General features: G+C 34.9%; 1 long non-coding RNA gene across 1 annotated transcript; it reads right to left on the bottom strand.

Moving 5' to 3' along the window:
• Positions 1-1210: 1210 nt before the first annotated feature.
• On the bottom strand, positions 1211-23685 carry LOC128591705 (uncharacterized). The gene is made up of 3 exons (XR_008381634.1): positions 23553-23685; positions 22756-22935; positions 1211-1344 (listed from the first exon to the last, which is right to left on the bottom strand). It is a non-coding gene; the product is annotated as an uncharacterized LOC128591705 (long non-coding RNA).
• Between the last annotated feature and the right edge of the window lie 3391 nt (positions 23686-27076).

Below are 27076 nucleotides of genomic sequence, written 5' to 3'. Positions count from 1 at the left end.
CAATGATTTCCCCTTCCTCATATGCACTAAGGTTTTTTTATTTAAATATACAATCAAAGCTTATAATATATCCCTAGCAGCATACCTTAAATTCATTCTCTTGTGCTACTAAAATACATATATACATACATATGTGTATGAGAATATGTATTAATCTGTGAACCAAGCAAAAATCTTGTCTTGATGTATTCTAAAACTATTTTCTGAAAAAGGTAATTATGAAGAAAATTAATAGTCAGTTTTAACCCTGTCATAAAACTTAAAAACATGTATATTGTGTTTACTTTTTCTTTCTTTCTTTCTTTCTTTATGTGTTTATTTATTTATTTATTTTTTTTTAATTTTTTTATTAAATCATAACTGTATACAATGATATGATTATGGGGCATCATACACTCACTTCATAAACCATTTGACACATTTTTATCACAGTGGTTAACATAGCCTTTCCGGCGTTATCTCAGTTACTGTGCCAAAACATTTACATTCTACATTTACCAAGTTTCGCAAATACCCCTGTAATACGCACCACAGGTGTGATCTTTTAACTGTGGCATCATAACAACCTCAAACTTGGACTCAAGCAATCTTCTTGCTTCAGCCTCTGAAGTAGCTGGAACTACAGGCCTAGGAAAACTACACCTTGCTAGTTTTTCTATTTTTAGTAGAAACACAGTCTCACTCTTGCTCCATTGCTCCAGCTGGTATTCACTCTGGGCTCCAAGAGTGAATACAACTACAACTACAAGAGTGAGCCACCCGCCCAGCCTTGTGCTTATTTTTTCAAGTAATACCACTTTATGATTAGTATTATAAAATCATTTATGTTGATATAGAAAGAGTATTTCATAAGTTAAAGTACACGACATAACAAAATTAAAAGTCAAAATTGTTTCCCAGTTATTATTGTACATTATAACAATTATCACATAACACACAGCTAGAAATGTTAAAAGAAAACAATCAATTAATGTATTGTCCTTATTAAACACTGAAACAAAGGTACTCTTTGACTACGCTGTTCCAATTCTGTGGACAACCTGATTCTTCCAGTTAACTATTCCCAATTTCATGTTTATAATTCCAGATTTTCAATTCACAAACACATATACCCATAGAAAACATATTATTTACTTTTGGAGGTACTGATAATAAATCTAAATACTTACTGACATTTCTGTAATGTAAATTAAAAGTTGAATATACCTGCCTGACCAGGGTAATATCCATATCCTTTTGAATAAGTTCAGTCTGTTTATTATTCAATTGTAATGATAAGGCATTATATTTACTCTGTGATATTTCAATTTCTTTCTTTGCTTCAAATAAACTGTCTTCAAAGGCCTAAAATTAGAGAACTTGTGTCACACGCAAACATAATAAATATAAAATAAAATAAAAATTCTGTTATGTTACCTATCTCACAAAATGACAGAGAAAAAACTCAATGATTTATTTTTCACTTAAAAAATTTGACACAAACTATAATTTTTATATCAGTCATGGATTTTTTTTCAGAAACAAAAAAATACCATGGCTTTGTGGCAAAATTTGATGTTATATTTTCAAATAATATATTATAGAATTAATTTTAACTACTTTTGTGAAGAATTAAGTAAGTATTATATCTAAATAAAGTATATCCACATAAACACCATATAATCATTATTTCTAAAAATGAACATAAAGGTTTAGGTAAAACACTAGATATTCCTATATATTCACAAAAAAAGCATTGATATACACATAAGTGGGCAGATAGAGGAAGGAGAGCAAAGGAGGAGAGAGGAAGAAAAGACTTTTTAAAAAACCTAAAATACTCAAAACCAAAAATAACTATGCTGATGAATCTGAAACACATACTAAGTCAGAGCTAAGCAAATACCTTTGTATCTCTGTGCCATACTATATAGAGAGATGGCTAGATTTTCAAATGAGAAATAGTTAAGACTAAATGCACTGACATACTTAGTAGAAGAATCCAAACTCAGAAAATGAAACTACAGACTTGTAAAAAAAGAGTTCTCAATCTCTTAAAAAGAGATTAAAAAATAAATTTGAGACTATGGCCTACATATGTAGAAGAAATTTTAAAAGCAGCACACATAGGACCTATCTAAAGCTGTTCATGTCAAAATACAATGTTACTTATGCCAAGTATTAGAATGAGGCAAGAACCCCCAGGCTCAAAGAAAAACATGTAGTTCCAGACTGGGGTATCCAACAATGTCAGAAACCTCAAAAGTGCTTAATGTGGACAAATAGAGGACACTGAAACATTCCCACTCAAGATAAACCCTTAGAAAGTCTAACATTCAAAAAGACAGTCAACAAAGTGAACAAAAGAAAATAAACACTATCCTAGCAAATATCAAAACCATTTCAAAAGAACTATAAATAAACTTAACATACTAAAATTTTATGAAATAAACATTACGAAACAAAAATGCAACAACCAGGCACCCAAAGTGAAAAAAGTGACAGTTGGTATCAAAAGTAGAAGCAAAGGGATCAATAAAAAATTAATGAAATAATCCAACCAAAGCTGTTGGTAGCCTGACAAGTCATAAAACAGGTGGCAAGGAGTCCTATTTCAGATATATTCTGAAGGTAGAAAGGATAGGACCTGTTGATAAGTTGCTGTGGGGTAGCAAGACAAAGATAGGAATCAAAGATTTCTCACAGGGAGTTGGCTTGAACAAATAGGTCAGTGATTTTTAATGGGTATGCTGCATCACGCCGGTATGGCATGGGAGGATCTTAGGTGTGCCTAGAAATTTTTTAAAGATCATTAATTAAATTATTTTTGAAAAAAGTTCAAAGCCCAGCAAGTATGTTCTTATTTTTACTGTTTTTGATCTACATAATTGAAGTGTGCCATGGAAGTTTAACTATTGGTTCAAATGTGCTTTGGGATTAAAAAAGGTTGAAAAACTGTGATATAGGTGAATAGGGATTCCATTTACCATGAATGTGATAGGGCAGATTAGGAAAGGGATTGGTTTGAAGACAATCATCCAGTTGTGTGCTTCATATGAATATAATATATATTTTTAAGTCATTAGAAAATACTAGAACAAGTTCCCAATAAGCTTAAAACCTACAAAACTTTTCATAAAAAACTTAAATTGCTAGAATAAAACAAATAGCAGAACTTCACTGTACCAATAACCACAGAAGGGGAGAAATCAAAGGAGGAAAGTGGACCCATAAGTACAGGTAGTCTTAAAGGCACACAGAATTCTATCTTGGGTTTCCACTGTTGGGACATCAGAGCAAAAAACAAAAATACAACTCTCTGAAGGAAGGCTTCTTGATAACAATACAGTGTCAAAGTAAATTTTTCATTGCTTCCACTGTATAGTGTACAATTTTTGAGCCATTTGACTATAAATTTAAAAATTCAAAAGTAGAAAAAACAGAAAATTTCAAAAGGATAATTAAAAATTTAATAAATATCAATACATTTAACCAAATATATGAAATCTACTCACAAAAACACTTTGCCTGGTCCTGAAAGCTTCTTAAATTTCAACTCCAGTTTTATAGGAAATGTTATACGGGATTTAAAATGGAAATTCCTAGCTTACTTTATGAAATTTGCATAATTGTTTATCCAATTTGCATAATTATTTATCAAAGTCAGAAAAAGGCAGTGCAAAAAAAGGAACATTTCAGAGCAGTATCACTTAGGAACATAGACACAAAAATCCAAAATAAGTTATACCATACTAAAGAAAATTTGTGTTTATTTATAGAGTTATATCATTCCAGAAATGCACGGATGATTTAACATAAGAAAATCTATTAATATAATTTCACATTAATAAATTAAAGGAAAAAAGTATAAACAAATCAATAGATTCCCAAAAAATGTTTTAAAACAATACAACACCTTTACAGAATGTTTTTTTTTAATTGCCAACAAAATAGGAATATAGAGAAAATTCTGAATTTGGTAATAAGAATGCCAAAAACATCTACAAATATTATAACTAATGGTGCAATTTTTAATTAAAAATCAAGAAAAACTTGCTTTACATTTTAAAATGTCCTACAGGTTTTAACTAACATAATAAGAGGGGGAGAAAGAATATTAAATATATATTGTTAAGCGAAATAGTATACTTTTTTTTTTTTTTGCAGTTTTTGGCAGGGGCTGGGTTTGAATTCGCCACCTCCAGCATATGGGGCCGGCACCCTAACTCCGTTGAGCCACAGGCGCCGCCCAGAAATAGTATACTCTTATTAGCTATCCATAAGATCTTACACACACATAAAAAAAAAATAAAAGAAAGAATACACACTTAGAACTAGAGTTGAGCAACATTAGAGTAAAAGATGACTACAAAACTTAATTGCTTTTCTATATAATACAACATTTACAATACCAACAAGAAATACAAAATAACAAGAAATAAATCTTATAAACCAAGGTACAATAGTTATAAAATCTTACTGAAAAATATGAAATATAACCTAAATAGACGGGAAGATATACCAGGTACATGAATGGAAAGAATCCTTACTATAAACATATCAGTTCTTTCCAAATTTATCTAAAAATACAATGCAATTTTAACAAAAATTCTAATGGTTTGCTATTGAACTTAGCTACTAGTGCTAAAATTCCTATTACTAATAAGCCAAAACTAAGACAATTTTCAAATAGGACAAAGAATAGAAAATGTTCCTACTGAAGAAAAAATTTTAATAAGCTTTGCAAATTTAAAATGCAATTCTCAAAGAGGGATAAACTAATAGGCCAAAGACACATTAAACATAATCCAGAAGCAGACCAAATAATATATATTGAAATTTGATAAAAGATGAAAATATCCTTCTACATCTTTGGGAAAAGGCTGAACTGCCCAATAAATGCCAGCGGTACTACTATGATTAAATAGAAACCCACCCAACCAGGACCAAAAACATCTATCTACCCTTCTTCCCAAACTTGTCTTCATTCATTCCATTTGTCACCATGTAACACAGCTTACTTTTTCATTGCTAATGTGTTTTATACCTCTTACCACTACAATATAAATTCTATAAAAACAGGCATTTTTAAACTGTTGCTTCTGAGTTACTGTGTAGTGCCAGTCACATACTTTATACCCAATAAACTTTTGTTGAATATGGAGAACTGTAAAATTCTTTTCTCCAAACTTACACTAACCACACCCTGTCACCAACCCTTACTCTTTAGTGTCAGGAGACTAACCCACTTCATCCAACTTCTTCAAGTTAAAAATTCGATAAAATACACCAAATCACAAAGGACACAACTTCTTTCTGCAACACATGCTTAACCAAAGCCCACTAAACTTGGTAGCAGGCACCTGGCCGCTTTTGTTTCTCTCTCTATAAAGCCCCACTCATTTCACAACTTTGGTAAGACACTCCCACTACAGTTCTCCCTGTATTAACAACCTCAAAAACCACCTATTTCTTGGGTTTCAGAAAGTTTTTAAAATTTGACATTTTGATGTTCTGACTCAGTGTGTGGACAGAATTAAGGATGTCTCATCATTACCATGGTAGAGTGAGCACTGGAAGACTCGTATCTAACCTGTTTGTGGAGATCAAAGGTCTAAGATACATAAACTTTGTTCCAGGTCCTGTGCTCTCAAATTTTTCTTAACCAAAAATGGGTAATTAGATTGTTTAGGATACATCTTCTGTTCCAGTAAATCTTTGACTTTTATTTTCCTTTTGGAAGCTTTCCATCTGAGAATATCCTTTCTCTTTCATTCTCAAAACCCTTTACACCAAATGGTACTTTTTCACTAGACATAATTTAGAAATAAAATGGCCCTTTTGGTTTCCTGATACATGTTTAAACTATTCGGTATGCAGCATCTTAAAACACAGTCCTCTAGGAATTAGAAATATGAAAGCCTCTAAAGGAGAAAACAGCACCCAATATTCAGTGATTTCCTTAAATTAACTGCAATTATACAAAAAAACAAACATTTTTACTGGATACAGTTGCTACTCTATTGACTATAAATACTATCATATGTATCATTCCTTTATCTTTTTGAGTCAAAAGAACACAGGGATGGTAGAAAATGTCTAATATCTCTTAAAAATGCCTTCCCCACCACATATTTGATTGTAATTTGGGTTTTTTTCACAAAACAGCATATATTATTCTATTCATATCATTTGAATTAACATAATAGGAAGCCATCACCTCTGCATATTTAGTTTTTCAACAGTTAAATCTTTGCCTTCTCAAGGAAGAAATAATTTGATTTTTCAACAATATTTCCCCATTTCTTTAAAGCAGCTCCTTCTCATCTTTTTTCTGTCCTTGTCTCTCTTTTCCCATCACTGAGAAAACATTAAGTAAATTGGTCTGAAAAAGTCAGTCTGTCATTATTTGTATAGTTTGCAACATATACAAATCAGAATACATATATTTTAGACTGCAACCAAAAAATATCTAAGGATCAAATTGTATTTATTTCACTTGAAACAATATATGAAGTTTCCACAACCAAAATGGCAGCATGAGAAGCTTCAGGGAGATAACACCTCCAGAGAAAAAGCATAATTGATGAAATATACAAAAAAAAACAACAAATGTTTGAAGGATCTGAAAATTGTCCCAAAGGCATACAGTAAATGAAGAAACATTTATTTAATAACACCTACAAAGGTCCATTAGGAACAGTGAGAATCTCTAGTATTTAAAGATACCAGCCCACTACAAGTTTAGCTTCACAGAAACACAGCCAACAACACAGACATCTTCCATAGGAGGGGCAGGACACTGGCGATCACAATCCTCTCTCCCTAGTTCCTGACCTCCTGACCATTCAGTGATCATTCGCAGGGAAGAGGCTCTACTCTGGGTATCAGAGGTCAACAGTATCTGGGTACTAATCATGATCACACTCATCCCACATCATTCATAATCATGAGGTTCAATATGGAAAGAGGCAAGACTAGAAGACAAAAAGCTATCATTTCACCAAGCACCCTACTCGTAAAGCATGAATGTCACTTGAAATAAGCGGTTCATTTTTCCTACCCCAAGCTTAAAAACAGTGCTTCAGACATTGTGCCTAAGAGTAGAGGCAGGCAATAAGAACAAAGAACTAAGATATTTCTTCCCTATTAAACTAACTCTGTTTGAAGCAGACAGTGGAGAAATATATTTACATTTTATAAATATATTTATATTTTTTATATGTTATATATTATGAAAAACTGAATTTGTTAGCAAACTAAGGAAAACCTGGGATCTTCATGAGAGTAACAAGATAAACTGCAGGCCAACCAGATAACTGGAAAAAACACTGCTAGTAGAGCCCTCGAAGGCTATAAACTTTTAAAGACTGGCTGTATCAAAAACCATCTCTGCAAGCCAGAGCAATAAGGCAAGAAAAAGAAATAAATAGCATCAAAACAAGAATGAAAGAAGTAAAACTATCTCTGTCCAGAGACAAAATGATCTTATATGTAGAAAATGCTAATCATGATTCCATGGAAAAAACTGTTGGAACTAATAAACAAACGCAGCAAAGATACAGGACACAAAATTAAAATACAAAAATCAGTTGTGTTTCCATGCACTAACAATGATCAATCCAAGAAACAAAAACTAAAACAAATCACTAAGAAAAAAACACACTTACAACAGCATAAAAGAGAATAAAATACCTAAGAGAAAACTTAGCCAAAGAGGTAAAGGGCATATATACCGAAAACTACAAAACACTACAGAAAGAAATTAAAGGTGACATGAAAAATGGGAAGAAATAGAGTGTTACTAAAATGGAAGACTTAATACTGTTAAGATGTCAATACTACCCACAGTGATCTGTAGATTCAATACAATCCTTACCAAAAATCCCCATTACCATTTTTTTAAAAATGGAAAAATCAATTCTAAAAATCATACAGAATCTCAAGAAAACCTAAACAGCTAAGACAAATTTTAAAAAGAACAATAAAGTTGAAGTTCTTATATTCCCTGATTCTGTAATTATTAAAAAGCTACAGTAATCCAAACAGTGTGGTACTGGGAGAGAAAAATCCAGATAAGAGACTAATATATACAATAGAAAGCCTAGAAAGAAACTCTCATATATGTAGCAAAATAAATTTTAAAAAAGGATACCAAGACCGTTGGATGAAGAAAAGACAATCTTTTCAACAAATGGTGTTGGGAAAACTGGATATCCACATATAAAATAATTATACTAAAAAAAATCTTGTATCATATACAGGTATACTTAGTTTTACCATAGTTCTTTATTGTGCTTCACAAGACATTGCACTTCTTATAAATTAAAGGGTTGAGGCAACCCTGCAATAAGCAAGTCTATCAAGAGGCATTTTTTTCTAACAGCACGTGTGGACTTTGTTTATTTGTATTACATTTTGGTAATTCTAGGAATATTTCAAATTTTTCCAATATTATTGTATCTTTTATGGTAATCTGTAATCTTTGCTGTTACTGTTCTAATTGTTTGGAGGAGTTCATTCACGAGATTTAAGGCAAGATACCATGTATAAAACATGAAAGTACAAGGCTGAGGCTCGGCGGCCACAGCACAGTGATTAGGGCACCAGCCACATACACCAAAGCTGCTGGGTTCAGGCCCAGGCCAGGTAAACAACAATACCAACTGCATCCCCAAAATAGCCGGACATTGTGGCAGGCTAAGAAAATAGTCCCAGCTACTTGGGAGGCTGAGGCAAGAGAATCACTTAAGCCCAAGAGTTGGAGATTGCTGTGAGCTGTGACACCACAGCACTCTACCCACGGTGACAAAGTGAGACTGTCTCAAAAAACAAACAAACAAAAAAAAACCAGTACAAGGTTGAGCAGCAAGTGCTGATGTTGAAGCTACAGCAAGTTGTCTAGAAGATGTAACTAAGATTTTCAATGCAGACAAAACAACCTTCTATTAAAAGAAGATGCCATCTATGACTTTCACAGCTGGAGAGAAGTAAATCCCTGCCTTCTAAGCTTAACAAGATTTAACTTGTTGTAAAATAAGTTAACTTGTTAACTTTCTAACTCTCTTGTTATGGGCTAAGGCAGTTGGTGACTTAAGTCGAAGACCATGCAATATTTCCTATTCCAAAACGCATAGGACCTTTAAGAATTATGCTAAATAACACTTCCTGGCTCTACAAATAGAAGAATAATGCCTATATATCAGTACCTCTGTATACAGCATGCTTTGCTGAATACAGTATTTAAAACAGATTGTTATTACCTATTGCTCACAAAAAAGATTACTTTAAAAATACTACTGCCATTGACAATATCTTAGTTAACCCAAGAGCTCTGATTGTCATTTATAAAAAGATTAATGCTTTTTTATGCCAGGTAACACAGTATCAGTTTACAGCCCATGGATTAAGAAAGATTCACATTCTAGAATATGAAACCAAATGTTTGAAGGATCTGATCTGTTATTAAGAACATTTGTAATTCATGAGAGAAGGTCAAAATAGTAACATTAACAGGAGTTTGAAAGAATTTGATGCCAACCCTCAAGGATGACTTTGAGGGGTTCAAGATTACCATGGAATAAATAATTATAGATGTTGTAGGAAATCAAGAGAATTAAAAGTAGAGTCTGAGATGACACTGAATTGCTCCAGTATCATGTTAACATTCAATAAATGAGAATTGCTTTTTATGACATAAAAAACAAAACCATTTTCTTGAGATGGCATATATTCCGGTGAAGATACTGTGAACACTGTTCAAATGGTAACAAAAAACTGAGAATATTCCGTAACTTTAATTTACAAGACAGCTGAAGTTTTGGCAGGATTGATTCTAATTTTTGAAGTTCTACTGCAGATAAAATGCTATCAACAGCATGCCATGAAAAATCCTTCATAAAGAAAAGTCAATTAGTGTGAAAAGCTTAATGGAAGAAAAAGTACCCAATGTACTCAGCCCTACTATGAAACTAATTTAGGGTTTTCACATGAAAGCTATAACCCAGTTACAACCTAAGAATAGGGGGAGGAGGGAAAGAGAGGGGAGGGAGGGGGGGAGATAGGTAGAGGGAGGAGGATTGGTGGGATTACACCTCCGGTGCATCTTACAAGGGTATATGTGAAACTTGGTAAATGTGGAATGTGTCTTGACACAGTAACTGAGAGAATGCCAGGAAGGCTATGTTAACCAGTGTGATGAAAGTGTGTCAAACGGTCTGTGAAGCTAGTGTATGATGCCCCATGATCATATCAATGTACACCGATATGATTTAATAAAAAAAAAGAAAGAAAGAAAACGAAACAGAAAAACTGAAATGTGAAGTAAATCGATTTTTCAATTTTTATAGAGAGGTATTGAAAGGATAAGAAAAGATTCACTAAATGGGGGAGGAAATTATAAATTCTCAGAATTTTGGCAGGGAATACTTTGTTCTACCTTTCCACAACTCATTCTCCAGAATTACATATGTCCAAATTATACTCCAGAACCTGTTTTTTTTTTTTCTTTTAAATACTTATCGGCATGTTTGTTACAAATAAAAGAACAGTGCATTTAGATTGTGATTTTAAAAGAGATGATAAGATTGGCAAGATGTAAAGCGTTTCAAAGGCAAAGAGAATGTTTCTATTTTGTTTTTGAGAAATGATAGATAATGTGTTTTCATCAAATACTATACATATTTAAACCCTCATTCCTGGATATTACTTCTTCTTATTCATTTAAATGTGAATAATTCATTATGCTTCTAAAATTAACTATCAAATCCATAACAAATTAAATTCAATAATTAAGTTGAAAATAAAAAGGGATTAAAGGGTAAAAAAAAAAAAAGAATTACCACAGCCACCTCACCTTCACCAAACACCACCCTAAGCAGTTAGCAGCCATCAAAAATAAGGCAAGATTATCCATAGCAAAAAGATGACAACTTGATGAAGACACAGATAATGGTTAGCATTTGTCAGAAATACTGTATTTTTTAATTATGATATATACATTGTTTTTTAGACATAATGTTATTGCACAGACATCAAGGACTTCATGTACAAGATAGCTGACCAGAGACAGGTAATTGCCAGACCATCTCAGAAAGAAGGAAAAGTTTTACCTGACAAAAACACATCTCAAGTATAATTCTGAAAGAAATTTGCCAGGAACTACTAGAGATTCCATGGGAAGAAGCTGCAGAGCAGACCAAAGAGCAAGATATCAACAGAGAACAAATGCAAGAAATTTAGAGTCCTGTAGCGAGGGTAAGTGGAGATTTTGTTTCTCTCCTCTTCATGCTTCTAATGTTGTACCGGCCAGCAGTGGAATTATAGACAAATGCCAGCACACTGATTTCAAATTAAGCAAGAGTCCTTTATTGGGCCAGCCAGTCAAGAGCAGGCTCACACACAAAGTCTCTTGACCCCCTTGAAGTAGGGGTGCAAAGTTTTTATATGGCATTTCAAGCAGGGGATGGAAAGTCCTAGCGTAAGCAGAATTTTATAGAATCTAATGTCTGCAAGGTTAGAGCTATGGGGAGGGATCTTACAGAGGGTCAAAAACTACACACAGACAGACCAGACAGACTTGTGACAGTACTGTGGTTTCCACAAGATTTTTTCAGTTGTCACAGGATTTGGCAGCTCTCAGCTAAATTTCCTTCCTGTTTTTGCAGGGTTGCTGCTTGTTCAAGGGGCTATTTTGGTTATAAAAGGGGGTGGGGGAGGCAGGGCAAGCTCTTAACAAAATGGAGTAAGTCTGGTTCACTTGCCCAAAATAGATGGAGTTAGGGCAACACACTAGTAACTAATAAGCAGCCCCCCCCAGAGCTGCTAAAGAGCTTTTCTACCATTATAAACCCCAAAGCTTGCTGCTACCAATGAAGTGGGAGCTTCTTAAAGACAGAGCAGTGGGATACCAGCCCCATCAGCTGGTTACCACAGACCTGAGCTGGGATGCCAGGTGCCATACTGCTTCTCCACCGTTGTCTGCCTCTGTCCTCCCAAGGGAGGTCCAGTCCTTGTGATTTTGTATCCCTTCCCCACATAAACATTTCCTGATTCTGGCCTAGACTGCAGTAGCCATATGGGCCACTGGGTCTGGGGGGATGTGTGATCTCAGAGTTTGAACATTCCAGGCAGGCTGCCAGCTCTCAAGACTCCTTCCTCACCCTCATACCCTGCCCACTGCTGCTGAGCAGCACAGGTACCCCAAGGGACAACTGACCCAGGGTTCCCAGGAGCAACTGCTTCTCCTGTGTTGGTGTGTCCACTAAACACTGAGGCTCCCAGAGTAGGGCTCACACCTTTCACCTTAAAAACCAGCAGTGGACCCATGGGTACTAGAACTGACTCCAAGCCCCCTGCCTGCCAGCCTTCCCAGGTACCACTTGCCCAGCTGCTCCAGAAGAGCAGGGCATACTTCAAAGCGAGGGGATATTAAACCTGCTTGAACACTCCATGGGCAACTCAGAACCAGCATGCTTTTCCCTGGCATGATCAAGGACTGAACTTAGAGGACCAGGAAACAGGCCTGCAAGCCAGATCCTCTCTACCAGGAGTCAATAGTGTTGCTTGGGGGCATGGAGGAGAAATTTGTGAACTAATCTTGGGAGGCAAAAGAGCCCACACAAGCAAAACTGAAAGGACAGTGCAATGAGGGTCTAAGCTGCAACACCATAGTAGAGAACCCTTCCCAGGTTCAGAAAAAGCTACACTTTCAGTCCAGGATAGGATCCTAGGCAGGGAAGCTCCTAACCTGTGGCACCACTGCTGGTAAGCTCAGCTACTTTGGACTGCAGCTTGAAATCAGAAGCCAGAAGAAGACCTTGAGATACAGGAGGAGGAAGAAGAGTGAAACCCAATCCCAGCAGCCGGTCTGTGAACCCCAGATGGCCTCTACCTGACAAGTAGATTTTCTGGCTTGGCAGGGCCACTTTAGTCCTTCCCCAGTGGCTTTCTGCAGCAACTTGAGAACAGATCCTAGACCCCCAGCCAAGCTAGCTTTTATTACTTCTTCTGATGGACTAGAATTAGTTATAGGTCCCCAAAACAATACTAAAGGTGGATCTTTCTGAATTTGCCACCTACTGGCAGGGAGGACAATCTGTACAGCCTATAACAGCATTTATGACTCAATCACACAGGGCATAGCTGACTTTTACCCATAAGAATGAGCTACTACTATTTCAGAGTTGTAACTGGGCATGCCAATAAAATTCACACTGTTAAGAAGACCACAAGGCTAGGAAAGAGAAAGGATTTCAAAGATCTCAATCTTCCCTTGTCAACAAGAGACAGGGTATCTGCCCAATGCATATAGTACACCAGTAAAGCCTACGAATAACTAACAATTGGGAAAACCACCACACTAAGGATATCTATAACTAAGACACCCATCCAGAATCGTAGCTAGCCATGTATAAACAAAGCTGAGGGAATTCATTATCACTAGAGCTGCCCTACCTGACATGTTAAAAGGAGTCCTTCAGACTGAAACAAAAAAAAGCAGGACAGTTACTCCAAACCATATGAAGAAATAAAGATTTCTGTCCAGGCACCGTGACCCCATGCCTGTAATCCCAGGACTCTAATAGGCAGCAGTGTGAGGATTGACTAAGGCCACGAAATTCAAGATCAGGCTGGGCAAGAGAAAGACCCCACCTCTACAAAAAATAGAAAAATTAGCTGGACCTAGTGGCATGTGCCTGTACCCTCAGCTACATAGGAAACTGAAGCGGGATAATCACTTGAGCCTAGGAGTTTGAAGTTTCAGTGAGCTATGGGGATGCCACTGCTCTCTAGCCCAAGTAAGAGAGAAAGACTTGCTCTCAAAAAATAAATAAATATATTTTTTTAGAAAAGATTTCCAGTAAAGATAAATATCAATATGTGGGCAAATATAAAAGCCAATGTTGTTATATATTTGGCTTCTTGACTTCTAACTCTACTTTTTATTTCCTACGTGATTTCAAAGACATACATAAAACATGTATCAATCTGTGTCACTGGGCAAAGAACATATAAAAATGTAATTTGTGACAATAACATAAAGTGGAGGGGCAGAGCTATATAGAATCAAATTATTTTATATCCCATTAAAGATATTCAGTATCAAATAAAAATTAGACTGCTATAAATTCAGGACGGTATCTGTAGCCACCATGGTAACCACAAAGAAATTATCAATAGAATATATACAAAAATATTAAAAAAGAATTACAATGTGTCACTACAAACCATCAACACAAATAAAAGTAATAACAGAAGAAATGATCTACAAAAAAGATGTAATATATACAGAGAAAAAATAAGAAAATGGCATGAGTTTGTTATTCCATATTAGTACCCTGTTTCCCCAAAAATAAGAAAGTGTCTTATTTTAAGGTGTGCTCCCAAAGATGCGTTAGGTCTTATTTTCAGGGGACGTCTTATCTTTCCTGTAAGTAGGTCTTATTTTCGGAGGATGTCTTATTTTGGGGGAAATGGGGTAATTATTTCAAATGTAAATGATTCATCTCTCCACTCAAAAACACAAGATTGGCAGAATCAATAAAGAAAACATTATACAACCATACAAATTCAAAGACACAAACAGGTTAAAGGTACAAGAATAAAAAAAGATACTCCATGCAAATAGAAACCAAAATAACGGTAGATACAATATCAGACAAACAGACTTTAAGTCAAAAATGGTCACAAGATAGCAAGGAGAGCAAAATACATGTATACTTGTCAAAAATTCAATTCATCAAGGACATGTAACAATTAAAGGGAGAAACAGGAAATTATATAACAATAGTTGGAGATTCAATACCCCGCTTTAAATGACGGATAAAGCATCTGCACAGAAGGTCAATAAGGATATGGACGTCTTAAAGAACACTATAAACCAAGTACACCTAAGAGGCCTACTCTATCCCCAAACAGCAGAATACCCATTATTCTCAAGTACATATGGAACATACGCCAGAACATAAAGTCTTTTCTGAACACATGGAATGGAACTAGAAACTAACAGCAGAAGTAATAAAGGAAAATTCACAAATATGTGGAAATTAACCCACACTCAAACAACCAATGAATTAAAGGTAATCCAAGGGATTTATAAAATGTTTCCAGATGAGTAAAAACAAAAACACAACATACAAAAACAGCAAGGCAGCTGTTCAGAAGGAAGTTTACAGCTATTATTGTCTGCATTAAAAAAAAAAAAAGTATCTCAAATTAATAACCTAACTTTGTACTTTGAGGTCAAAAACAGAATAGCAAATTAAACCCAAAGATACAAGAAAATAATAAAACTAAAAAAAAAAATAAAGACACATTATTTTTCAGTTACGAAACTGAAAAAAGACAACCTAAATAAATGAAAGAAATAACATGTTGATGGATCAGAACACTTACTCAAAGATCAGAATAGAAATTGTAAAAAAAAAAAGGTGAAAAATAAAAATAAAGGAAATCAATTAAAACTAAAGTTGATTCTTTGACAAGACCAACACAATTGGCAACCCTTAGCTAGATTGACAATAGAGACAAAGATGCAAATAACTGAAATCATGAACAAAGTTAGAGCACTAATATCAACCATCAAAAATAAAAAGTATTATTAGAAAATGCTATAATCTATTGTATATCAACAGATCAGATAATCTTTGAACTGGACAAATAGCATCTATGGACAAATATACAGATTACCTAAACTGACTCAAGAAGAAACAAAAAGAGACTGAATCAGCTATTGAAACCTCGCTACACAGAAATCTACCAAACATTTAAAGAATTTATGCCAGTCCCTCTCAAAATCTCCTAAAAGCTAGAAGAGGTGGAAAACTCCCTCTTTTTGTAAGAACAGCCTTATTCTAATACCAAAGCTAGAAAAAAGATAAAGATATCCCAATAATGTAAGTATGATTTAACATTCAAAAATCAATGTAATACACCATACCAATAAAATGAAAGACAGAAACTTCATGATCGTTTCAATAGGTGCAAGAAAAAGCATAGCAAAACTCAATATGCCCTTCCTAATTAAAAAACTCACCAAAATAGGAATATAGAAGGAAACTTCAATTTAATATAGTAACATCAACAAAACAAACTCATAGCTAGTATCATACTTGAGGATGAAAGAGCGAATGCTTTCCCACCCTTGAAATCAGAGAAATCAGAAACAAGACACAATGTCTTCCCTTTCCTTTTCTATTCAACATTGTACCAGTGGTTCTAGCCAGGGTAACATAAACTAATTAAATAAAAAGCATATAGATTGGAGAGGAACAAGTAAAACTATTTCTACTTGCAGATGCATAAAATATGCAGAAAATCCTAAGCAATTTACTAAAAAACTATCAGAATTATACTAAACCTCTTCAAAAAACTTGTAGTATACATGATCAATATACAAAGATTAATTGTGTATCTATACACTAGGAATGGAAGATCTGAAATAAAATTTAAGAAACAATTGATTGAAAAATAAAATTTCATGAATACATTTACCCAAAGAAGTGCAAACTTAAACTCTGAAAACTATGAAACTGAAAAAAAAAAATAAAGACAACCTAAATAAATGAAAGAAATAACGTTGACGGATCAGAACACTTATTCAGATGGCAATACTCCCCAGATTGATCTAGTGATTCAATGTAATCTCTATCAAAATTTCAGCTGGGGGCTGGGTGCGGAGGCTCACGCCTGTAATCCTAGCACTCTCAGAGGCCAAGGCAGGTGAACTGCCTGAGCTCACGGGTTTGAGACCAGCCTGAGCAAGAGCTAGACCCCGTCTCTAAAATACAAAAAAAAAAAAAAAATAGCCAGGTGTTGTGGCAGGTACCTATAGTCCTAGCTACTCAGGAGGCTGAGGCAAGAGAATCACTTGAGCCTAGGAGTGTGAGGTTGCTGTGCACTATGATGCCACGGCATTCTACTGAGGGCAACAAAGTGAGATTTTTGTCTCAAAAAAATTCTTTTCTCAGCTGGATTTTTTTTTTTTGCAAAAACAGAAAGTCTGATTCTATAATTCTTACTAAAATTCAAGAGATTCAGAATAACCAATCTTGAAAAAGAAAAATAAATTTGGAGGACACACATTCCAATTTTTTTTTTTTCTTTTTTTATTAAATCATAGCTGTGTACATTGATATGATCATGGGGCATCATTCACTAACTTTACAGACCGTTTACCAAGTTTCACATATACCCTTGTAAGATGCACCGCTGGTGTAATCCCACCAATCCCCTTCCCTCTACCCACCTCCCCCCTCCCTCCCCTCCCTTTCCCCCTTCCCCCTATTCTTAGGTTGTAACTGGGTTATAGCTTTCATGTGCAAACCCTAAATTAGTTTCATAGTAGGGCTGAGTACATTGGGTACTTTTTCTTCCATTCTTGAGATACTTTACTAAGAACAATATGTTCCAGCTCCATCCATGTAAACATAAAAGCGGTAAAGTCTCCATCTTTCTTTAAGGCTGCATAATATTCCATGGTGTACATGTACCACAATTTATTAATCCATTCATGGATCGATGGGCACTTGGGCTTCTTCCATGACTTAGCAATTATGAATTGAGCTGCAATAAACATTCTGGTACAAATATCTTTGTTATGATGTGCTTTTTGGTCTTCTGGGTATATGCCCAGTAGAGGGATTACAGGATTGAATGGCAGATCTATTTTTAGATCTCTAAGTGTTCTCCATATCTCTTTCCCAAAGGAATGTATTAATTTGCATTCCCACCAGCAGTGCAAAAGTGTTCCCTTTTCTCCACATCCCCGCCAACATCTCTGGTCTTGGGATTTTGTGATATAGGCTAGTCTCACTGGAGTTAGATGGTATCTCAAAGCAGTTTGATTTGCATTTCTCTGATGATTAAAGATGATGAGCATTTTTTCATATGTCTGAAGGCCGCGTGCCTGTCTTCTTCAGAGAAGTTTCTCTTCAAATCCCTTGCCCAGCCTGCGATGGGATCCCTTGTTCTATTCTTGCTAATGCGTTTGAGTTCTCTGTAGATTCTGGTTATTAAACCTTTGTCAGAGACATAACATGCAAATATCTTCTCCCATTCTAAGGGCTGTTTGCTTGCTTTACTTACTGTGTTCTTGGCTGTGCAGAAGTTTTTTAGTTTGATCAAGTCCCAGTAGTGTATTTTTGAAGCTGCTTCAATTGCCCGGGGGTTCCTCCTCATAAAATACTCGCCCAGCCCGATTTCTTACACATTCTAATTTGAAAACTTGCTACAAAACTGCAGCAATAAAGACAAAGACACAAGGATAGATCTACATAGATGAAGGAACAGAACTTTGGTCTAAACCCTATTTTTATTGATACTCAATAAAAATGTCTTTGCATTTTCTTTGGGGGAAAAGAATCATCTTTTCAAGATACGGTACTGTAACAACAGAATAACACAAAAGAATTAAGTTAGATTCATATTTCACGCCATATTAAAAAGCTAACTCAAAATAAATCAAAGAACCTAAGACACAAAACAATAAACTTTAGAAGGAAACATAGTTGTCAATATTCACAACCTTTGGTTAGGCAATGATTTCTTAAATCTGACACCAAAAGCACAAGCAATGCCAAATAAATAAATAAATAAATAAAAACCCTGATAAATAAAATGTCATCAAAATGAAAAACTTTTGGGCCAGGCACAGTGGCTCATACCTGTAATCCTAGCACTCTGAGATAGGTGGATTGCCTAAGCTCATGGGTTTGAGACCAGCCTGAGCAAGAGCGAGACCTCCATCTCTAAAAATAGCCAGGCGTTGTGGTGGGCGCCTATAGTCCCAGCTACTTGGGAGGCTGAGCCAAGAGAATCACTTGAGCCCAAGTGTTTGAGGTTTCTATGAGCTATGATGCCATGGCACTCTACCACAAGTGACAAAGTGAGACTCTCTGTCTCAAAAAAAAAAGAAAGTAAAAAAGAAAAACTTTTTTGTTTTAAAGAACACCATCAAGGTCTGGTGCAATGAGTAGCAACTGCCTACAGTGCTGGCTACTTAGGTGGCTGAGGCAAGAGGATCAGTTAAGCTCAGCAGTCAGTGTTACAGTGAATTATGACTGGGCCATAGCACTCCAGCCTGGGTGATGGAGCAAGTGAGAAGAATCAAGAAAGAAAAAAATAACACACAAAATTGGAGAAAATATTTTTTCTTTTTTTTTGCAGTTTTTTGGCCAGGGCTGGGTTTGAAACCGCCACCTCCGGCATTTGGGGCTGGCGCCCTACCACTTTGAGCCACAGGCACCACCCCTGGAGAAAATATTTTTAATTTATAGATCTGATAAGGAACTTGTATCCAGTATACATAGATGAAAAGGATTTGGATAGACATTGCTGAGAGGTATATAAATAGCCAATAATACATGAAAAGATGCTCAACATCATTAGCCATAAAGAAAATACAAATCAGGTGGTACCCGTAGCTCAGTCAGTAGGGTGCCAGCCACATACAACCAAGGCTGGCGGGTTTGAACCCAGCCCAGGCCAGCTAAAACGATGACAACTACTGCAACAACAACAACAACAACAACAAATAGCCGGGCGTTGTGGAAGGTGCCTGTAGTCCCAGCTACTTGTGAGGCTGAGGCAAGAGAATCGCTTGAGCCCAGAAGTTTGTGGTTGCTGTGAGCTGTGATGCTACAGGACTCTATCCAGGGAGACAGCTTGAGACTCTGTCTCAAAAAAAAAAAAAAAAAAAGAAAGAAAGAAAATGCAAATGAAAACTACAATATGCTATCACTTCATATCCATGAGGGCAGCTATAAGAAAAAAAAAGGAGATAATAATAAGTCTTGACTAGGAATGAAGAAATCGAATCCCTGTACATGGCTGTTCAGAACATAAAATGGTTATGTTGTATCTACGTACAGGTTTACAGTTCCACCAAAGCTTAAAAACAGAGTTACTATATGAGCTAATAATTTCATTCCTAGGTATATACTTAAAATATATGTAGATGTAGGGAGAAAAAGTAGTGATGATTTTACAATTTTGTGCATAATTTAAAAACTACTGAATTTTGTATTTCAAATAGATTAAGTATATAGCATGTGAGTTCTATTTCTTCTAAAAAAGCTTTCTTACTGCAAAGAAAGGATGCAAAGTTTTCTTACTGACAAGACAATGTAATTGTACAACTTAGAAAAATGAAAAAGTACGTACAGCCTTGGCACCCATAGCACAGTGGTTACGGTGCCAGCCACAAACACCAAGAGTGGCGGGTTCAAACCCTGCCCAGGCCAGCTAAACAACAATGACAACTATAACAAAAAATAGCTGGGCATTGATTAATTAATTAATCAAAATTAATTCACAATTCAGTATACCTCAGTATACCTCCCATCTGCTTTCTAACAATTCCCTCAAAATTAATTCATAATTCAGTATACCTCCCATCTGCTTTCTAACTTTTCACTAAAACTAATAAAAATGATTCTTAGTATTCTAACCTAATGAAGAAATACAGCGCTTTTGACTTACAAAGAAATGAATAAAAACGTAGGCTTCCACTTAGGCACAGTAGCCATTGCCTATAAGCCGAGCACTTTGGGAGGCCAAGGTAGGAGGATCACTTGAGGCCAGGAATTTAAGACCAGCTCTATCAATGTGAGAACCTGTCTTCCCCCCAAAAATAAAAATTTAAAACTAAAGTCATAGTAGTATATACCTATAGTTCTAGCTACTCAAGGGGTGGAGATGGGAAGACCACTTGATTTCAGGGGGTTGAGGCTGCAGTGAGCTATGACTGCACCATTGTACTCCAGCCTGAGCAAAACAGAGAAATCCTATCTCTTAAAAAAAAAAGGAACAAAAGAAAAAATAGACTTCCCTGCCAAACAGTGAGTCAAATTATATAACCAAAATACCTAAAACCATAAAAATAATAGGAAATACAGAGATGTGAGATTGAATCACAAATCAGTAAATTATTGAGTAAATGATGTGGAACACGCATGAGGAATTTCTCACATACGCAAGGAAATTTGGATCTGTGAGACTGCATCACAAATCAGTAAACTATTGAGTAAGTGACATGGAACATCATACTCAAAAATGAATTCTTAATTAAGACTCTGAAGTAAAGAACACTTAGTTATATATAGCTCCTAAAGTAAAAACATTAGAGAAGAAAATAATAAATTTGATTTTATACAAACTCACAAACTTTTGAAAGTTCAATTCACCTTACATAAGGTTCAAAAAACAGGAGGCATATTTGTAATATATAAAATAAAGCATCAGTATCCAAAATAAAAAATGCTTATGAATAAATAAGAAAAAGACAAACACCTCAATAGAAAAAAATGTCACATAAGTAAAAAGTCATTGGATATCACAGAACTGATTATTTGAATGAATATAAGGAAATAAAAATTATCATCAAATACTCATATAGCTGTAAATTAACAAAAGCAAGTACCACTTACCCTTATCACATACCAAACTGTTTGAAGGATGTAGAGAAGTAGAAACTGATATAAAATTAAGAAAACAAATGCACCAAAATTCATTTATCTCAATGGCTCTGGCTCAGGCTCAGTCATTCTCTGATCGTGCACTAACAGATTTAAGATACTGCCTGAAATATCTGCAATGGATTGATTTACACAATCAAAAAGACATATCCTTCTCCCCTATCTTAAATATTTACACACATACACATACACACACACATCCACTGAGGTGTCCCTCAGTATCCAAGGAGGATTGGTTCTAGGACCCTTTGCAGATACCAAAATTCAGACACTCAAGTCCTTTATGGAAATGCCAGAGTACCTGTGTAGAACCTACCCATATCCTCCCATATACCTTAAACCACCTCTAGATGATTTATAATATCTAATACAATGTAAGTAGTTGTAATACTATATTTTTATTTGTATTAATTTTAATTATTACGTAGTTATTTTTTATTATTTTTTTCCAAATACTTTCAACCCATTTTGGCTGAATTCACCAAAGCAGAACCCACGGACACTAAGAGCCAACTATCTCTATGTGTTGAATAGCTGTACATACACATGTATTTATATATTTTTAAAAGTACATGCGTATATTTACCACCACTACCATTTGTTTCTGACCTTTTCAACAAAATTTATGGTAAGAAAGAAACCCGAAATTTGGTGGGAAAAGAAATGAGCAAAACTCCTCATAAGACAAAGAGAATGCCGCAAAAAAGTATTATTTTGGAAAAATGCTGATCAAAAAGGATAGAAAAACCCATGGTTTCATTTGATTAGCCTTTAAAAAAAGATGTAGGAATATTATGATGATTTATTATAACTTTTATCTTCTATAAAAATAAAATTTATTATTCAAATTTTTATTTGAATAAGGCCCTTTAAAGCCAAAGAAAGCATCATCTGAGAACTACGATTTTTTTTCAATTTTTTTTATACTTTATTTTTTTAAAGGACCTGGGATTAAAGTCAATACTATATTGCAATGAATTCTAGCTATAATTATAAATTTAAAAAAGTCAAAACCCAGGACTCTAAATATGTTTTTTCAAAACACATTTTATTTCAAAATGCAATAGCCTTTACTTTTTAATGATTACATTTTAGGATAACTATTTGAAGTCAGTTTCCTGCTTTGCAACATCAATTTTTAAAAAGCTGTGGGTCTTAAGTGAAAGAATATAAATTAATGCTAGTCCCCACTGGTGGATTTGAATATATAAGTTGTTATTTAAAGAAAATAACATGTTTTAAGTTTCCTACAAGAAGTTAGATCCAAACAAGCAGCGTGGATTCCATTCTTGTTGTATACCTTTATTTTTGCATCAATGCTGTATTTTTCTTTTCTCCAGTGTGCTTCTTGCTTCCTCAGTTTCTCCAGGTCATTTAGCAAGTCAGTGCAGCGGGTACTTAATTTCTCATTTTCCTCCTTCAGATTTTTTATAACTAGTCTGTTTTGCTCTTCTTTATTCTGTACACACTCCTTTGTGTCCTGTAGAACAGTACCAGAAGGGCCAATAAACAAACAAAAAAACCCACCAAAACATGAAAAAAATGTGAGAACTAATCAGCAAATATAAACTGTGCAGTTTTACCCTCATAGCAGCTTCTTCTATATTTGATAGCCAAGGTCACCTGTGTACTTTTATTGGCCTCTTTTCGTGCAGGTGGATGGGTCATATTTTTTCACTGGATGACAGCTTTGATGAGTACACATTTGCAAAGAGCCCATTAATTGATCAAGCTGCCTTTGATGCTGTCCCCAGCTATTTTTGAGACCCACACAGACATATCCTCCCAGACCTGGGTATTATCAATTAATAATGACAGTCCCATCAGAATCTAATTACAAGAAGCCACATATTCACACTCCTACTTTCTTAGCTCCATTTCCATCATTAACTATTTATCTGACAGTTATAAAGCTTGGAGTTCTAGCTTTAAAGCATCTTTATCAGAGTTTCTGCATGTGAAAAAACTGTAATGTATAGCAGGGCCTAAGGCAATTTTTCCTCCAAGCCTGTCACTTCCTGGGCCACAAAGGCTCACAAAGCTTAAAGCAGGACTTCAAAGCAACAGTCCTACAAAACTATGTACAAGTCAACATACCTTAACTTCTTGACTTTTATCTTTAAATTTCTTCTCCAAGTCACTGAATTCTTTCCTTAAAAAAGCATTTTCTTCATCTACTGCAATCTTCCGTTTTACAAGGTCATTTATTTACTGTTTTAGTAATGATTCTCTCTGTGGAAAAAAAATTTACTTATTGGTAAGCTTTTATTTTTAAGAAAAAAATATTTTATTTGAAAGGTTTTAGATTATGGTTACTAATATTAGGATTAACTAGCTTTCATATAATGTCTATAACCATAATTTTCATTTTTATATGACATACTTATGGATTTCCAACCGAAATATATAAGTATAATGCCTATTTATGATGAACACACAAAAACTGGACACCAAAAATTAAGCTATACTCAGAAATCAAACTTTCAGAATTGACATATAGAAAGGAAAAAAAAAACAAGATTTTACAAAATATTCTAATTAAAAAATGCATTTATAGCTTTAAATAATATTATATTTGGATATATAATATTTGGAAGAAAAAATTTTTGAAAAGCAACAATGACTTTTGAAGCATAAATCTTTAAAAAAAATGGCAAGATTTTTGGTACTAAAAAGATCTTGCTCTGTAAACAGAATATTAACAATATTATGACTGCCATAATTTTTAAATGAATGTTCAACGGCCATAGATAACTAAATGAAACCTATTTGGTAAACATACTCATGACTCATCCTTAAATTTCCCTCTTTTCTCTTCATAGCTTTTTCTCTCAGAAAATTCACCTTTTCTCAGCTTCTAGTCTTCCCCTGTCTGAAAACTATCCAATCCATAATGCAGCCCTCATTTTCTCAATAACAAATCTCATCCTTCCAACTTTCTATATAACATCTGCTACCTCAAACTAACTTGCTAAAATTGAAATCCATATACTGATACTATCTCTTTCTCAAACTTCAACTTTGGTCAACTCAGTCAATTCTCTCAATGAATATTTATTAAGTATATCCTATCAAATTATTTGAAGCCTACAAGTCAGATTCAACAGCACCATTTGTCTCTCAACCAAAAAAAAAGCATCAAGATAGTGATGCAAGTGCCCTTCACTTAGAGCTGAACAGAGACCCCATTTTCTGGGCATGAGCAGGCCCATAAACCAGTTGGATCACCATGTAAACCACCACTCCCAGGGAAGGGGTAAATGCCTAAAAATAGACCACATTCCTATATGATGGCAGTTTTAATACTAATTTCTCTGCCCACAAGCCTCTGGCACCAAACATATTTTAGACATACATTTGATCTCCCCAGACTCCTCTGCCTGCAGGGTAGGAAAAGCTGCATATATATCCTTAGATATCTGAAACCTGGGCTACCCAATCAAGATCTCCCTCCACTGTACCAGAGGGCTTTGCTATTTCCTTTCTCTCTTTCCTGTTTTTTTAAGAGACAGAGTCTCACTCTGTTGCCCTCAGTAGAGTACTGTGGCGTCACAGCTCACAGCAACCTCTAGCTATTGGGTTTAGGTGATTCTCTTGCCCCAGCCTCCCGAGTACCTGGGACTACAGGTTATTTCCTTTCTCTTACTGCTAATAAAATCTATGCTTTCACTTAGTCGTGGTGGCCTGTGAATTCATTTTTCAAATTTCTAAGACCAAGAACCCAGCAGAGAAATTCCAGTTACAATAGAAACATAATCTTTTAAAAGTAATAGTTCAGCAGACTTCTATTCCACTCGTATCTATCATTGAGGCTGATCTCTAAATATCAATTTACTTTGTACTATTTCCATATTTACTCTCTACCAAGCCATCTCCAAAGGACTTCAGGTTAAAGTGAATATGAGGGTATGATTCAGGATAAAATGAAAAGTAGATTTGAGTTTTAGGAATAAAGTGAAAATATTCCTATACTCTAATTTTTTTAAGTTGTAATGTTAATTGTTGATTTAATACTACTCCTATTTAAAAATACTTTAGACACTGAATATATACAGAAGTCATTTGTGATAAGTATGTAAAGAATAAAGAATAAAAGGAGCAGACTCTGTACCCACTATCACTCAGCCAAGAAACATAATTTCACCTTTAACTTGATAGTCCCCTGAATATCCGCTTACCTCCTACTCCCTTCATGGGTATCCACTATCCTGAAACTATAATTCTTTCTTTTCTCTCACTTTTCTTTATAGTTTGAAGACAGATACACAAACACCTATACACACACACATCTGACATTCAGCATGACTTATTTTTTGGAACTTATATTAATACATCAAATCAAACCATACATATGAATTATGTGGCTTGCTATTTTTGCTCAATATGTGTTCCCCAATAGATCTATAGAGATTAGCCTATATCACAAAATCCCAAGACCAGAGATGTTGGCGTAGATGTGGAGAAAAGGGAATACTTCTACACTGCTGGTGGGAATGCAAATTAATACATTCCTTTTGGAAAGATGTTTGGAGAACACTTAGAGATCTGAAAATAGATCTGCCATCCAATCCTATAATTCCTCTACTAGGCAAATACCCAGAAGACCAAAAATCACAACATAACAAAGATATTTGTACCAGAATGTTTATTGCAGCCCAATTCATAATTGCTAAGTCATGGAAAAAACCCAAGTGCCCATCAATCCACGAATGGATTAATAAATTGTGGTATATGTACACCGTGGAATATTATGCAGCCTTAAAGAAAGATGGAGACTTTACCTCTTTCATGCTTACATGGATGGAGCTGAAACATATTCTTCTTAGTAAAGTATCTCAAGAATGGAAGAAAAAGTATCCAATGTACTCAGCCTTATTATGAAACTAATTTATGGCTTTCACATGAAAGCTATAACCCAGTTATAACCTAAGAATAGGGGAAAAGGGGAAAAGGAGGGGAGGGGGGGAGTTGGGCAGAAGGAGGGTGATTGGTGGGATTACACCAGCGGTGCATCTTACAAGGGTATATGTGAAACTTAGTAAATGTGGAATGTAAATGTCTTAACACAGTAACTAAGAAAATGCCAGGAAGGCTATGTTAACCAGTGTGATGAAAATGTGTCAAATGGTCTATAAAACCAGTGTATGGTGCCCCATGATCACATTAATGTACACAGCTATGATTTAATAATAAAAATAATAATAATAAATTAAAATTTGGGAAAACAAAAAAGAATGAACATAGCTGCAATTCAATTATCTTGATGTAAAGTAATACTCCATTATACAAGTAATGCTATCATCTGCATGTTTATCCATCGCTCATCAGTAAATATTTCAGTTATTCTCAATTAAGGGAAAGGGGTATACAAACAATGCTGCTGTGAACACTCTCAAGCATGCCTCCAGATATACATGTGCAAGAATTTCTCCCAAGCAGTATTTTTTAAACTACAGTCTGCAATAAAGTGATGGGTCATTAAATCAATTTAGTGACCACTATCAGCATTTTTAATGGAGTAAAACAAAATAGAAAATATAAAAGTGATATGTATAAATACTTAGCATGAACAATGCCTATAAGAATAAACTTAAGAAATAAGCAGACATACTTCATAAAGT

This window comes from Nycticebus coucang, chromosome 8 (assembly GCF_027406575.1).
Source record: "Nycticebus coucang isolate mNycCou1 chromosome 8, mNycCou1.pri, whole genome shotgun sequence".
NCBI lineage: Eukaryota > Metazoa > Chordata > Mammalia > Primates > Lorisidae > Nycticebus > Nycticebus coucang.
The sequence above is the reverse complement of the archived record's forward strand: the minus strand, read 5'-3'. Positions and strand labels throughout refer to the sequence as shown.